Source organism: Sorghum bicolor, chromosome 10 (genome assembly GCF_000003195.3).
Source record: "Sorghum bicolor cultivar BTx623 chromosome 10, Sorghum_bicolor_NCBIv3, whole genome shotgun sequence".
Classification (NCBI taxonomy): Eukaryota; Viridiplantae; Streptophyta; class Magnoliopsida; order Poales; family Poaceae; genus Sorghum; species Sorghum bicolor.
This window is the reverse complement of record NC_012879.2, coordinates 48,125,756-48,128,256: the sequence shown is the minus strand read 5'-3', so window position 1 is coordinate 48,128,256 and position 2,501 is coordinate 48,125,756. Positions and strand designations below refer to the sequence as shown.

The window sequence follows — 2,501 nt, the reverse complement described above, 5'->3', positions numbered from 1 at the left end:
TCAATCAATCTCTAAAAAGTTACCGGGAATTATTTCCGCATTTTCCTGAAACTCGTTCCACTTTTCTGTGAGCATAATCTAATTTTTAGATACTCCTAGATATCTTTTATGGGCTCTAAATACTTTATTTGGGTTCCTCATGTTCTAAAATATCTCTAAGAATTTTCTCATGATTTTTGGACCCTTCGGAGTATTTTTCGGACCTTAAATATTAATTCTGGACTTTCTAGAATTATTTTTATTCACGAAATTTATTAATTGCGAAAATAATAAAATATCTCGTTTTTCGATCAACCCAAAACCCTAACACTATATATATGCCGGCGTAGCCCTTGACGCGCTGGTTCCGAAAGTACGATCGGTTTTCTGAGCCGCCACTTCTATCGTTCTAGATCTAAAGCCGAAGTTTCGAAACCTAAAGCTCCGACGAACTTCCGGCGAAGGTTCGGCGAGCTTTTCCAGCCATCTTGGACATCTCCTGCGAAAACCGTCGCCATCTAGAGGTTCGTCTTGTTATCCTCTACACCGGCATATCATTATTATTTTGAATCCGTGGTCGTATGATCGTTTTCCTAACCCTTCTTTATGTTTTCCGACGAGCTCCACCAAGATGACTCTGTTCTTCATCTTTTTCGACCGCCGGTGACCCCTACCCCTCCCTGCTGCTGCACATCGTGCCACCCTTGGGACGTGCGCCCCAACTTAAGTCTCGTGACCCCTTGCGCTACTGGTCCCAGTCTGGCCGGCAAGGCTATCTCCGGCCAGCTGCTCCGACGTGGCCTCATCGTGCCCCATGTGCGGGGCTGCGCATCACTGGTCACCTTGGGCCTCTTGGTCAGCTGGTGAGCTCCCACCTTGGCGTCTTTCCATGGCCAGGAGGCAAGGCGAGCCTCCTACCACTCACGTACACAGTGAACGCCATGGCCATGGAGGTTACGATCCGTACAGGCACAAGATAGAAGATGAGGTATTTACAGAATCACCACTCATCCGTAATTTCTACAATTTAATCATCTTAAATCTAATTCGGTTCATTCAAGTTGCGTTATTTTCATAACGTTGTAGTAGTACCAATGTTTATGATGTGTCCCAATTCTGAATTTATTAATTTAAAAATACAATTTGTTTAGTATTTATTTAATAGCTTTTTAATTAAAACCAACCTAGGGTCGTAAATTCGTTCTTGTCGCACCACGACCGTGCCGACCATAAGCTACGTGTTAGTGGCGATGTTTAACATGTCTCACATCATCGAATGTTATAAGTTAAATATTAATTTAATTTATGCTTATGCAATTAAGTTTCAAATTAAAAGCAACACGGATTTGTGTATAGGTTTTTTTTATATAAATTAATATTAATTTAATTAATATCAACTTTGGTGTCTTTTGAATTATAAGTTGTTTAATTCAAACTTAAAACATAAGTGCTTTAGTTTATTTACCACATGCTTTCTATACATAGTTAAATACTAAAGTGATTAATACACTTGCATCTAGTTTTATAAGTAAAAAATCAGTAGGTTTTATATTTATGTATTTCATATATAAATGTTAAGCTGATTAAATGGTATACATAATCATGTTTCTAAATTATAATTTATTTAGTCCAAACATGTATGTTAAATTTGATTAGATTTTAGATGCTCTCATATGTCAGTTTGTATTTACATGTTAGTGTGGATTTGGCATAAATGATATCTAAATATTTATAAATAAAACATGATTAGTTTTAACTTGACTTTTAAAAATAATTTATGTTAACATTAATCTGAATTAATAACTTTTATATTATTTTGTTTACTTAAATAGTTAAATAAATTAAATATGTAAGCTTCTCTTTTATAATATAAAACTATCGTTAGTCATTTCTTTTAACGATAGGTTCGGTTTCGGTGGTTCTTGCGATCTTGTAGTGCTGATCATTTATTAGTACACTCTTTTCTCTTGTGTGGTGTACTGTTCTTAGTTGTTCTATTGTTGTTTGTATGTTTGCCTATGTGTGGTGCTTGATACGAGTAGACGAGAACTGTTTGTGGACGTTGAAGATGAGAAGATGATGACCAAAAGCTGTTGGTGTGAGAATTGAGCAAGTGCTTAAGGCAAGTATAACTTGGGATCATCCTTGTTACCTATTCACTTATAAATACACATATATATCATATGCATGCTTTCACCTTGTCGACCTTAGCAAAATCATAGATGATTGTTACCTGGATTCCTTGCTACCTACTTGATATGCATTTGTTGTAGATGTGCTAGTGCCTGATATGATCCATGATCTTGTAAGATGATTAATAGCTATGCAATGAACATAAAAGAATGACAAATAACTGTATGAGATCTTGTCTGTAAGTGATCACCGGGACAACAGTGCAACCATGAGGGCTATAATGGCTCTGGCTTTAGCTCAGTATGAAGACCTTTTCTAGCTTGTTAGAGGTTACCCGAAAGGGCGGAGGGGCTGAACCGACACGGGTATAGTGCGAGCCCCTGTCCCTA

At 37.2% G+C, this 2,501-nt stretch overlaps 1 long non-coding RNA gene across 1 annotated transcript; it reads left to right on the top strand.

Moving 5' to 3' along the window:
- Window positions 344-2,210, top strand: LOC110430723. The gene is made up of 3 exons (XR_002448082.1): window positions 344-503; window positions 611-967; window positions 2,022-2,210. It is a non-coding gene; the product is annotated as an uncharacterized LOC110430723 (long non-coding RNA).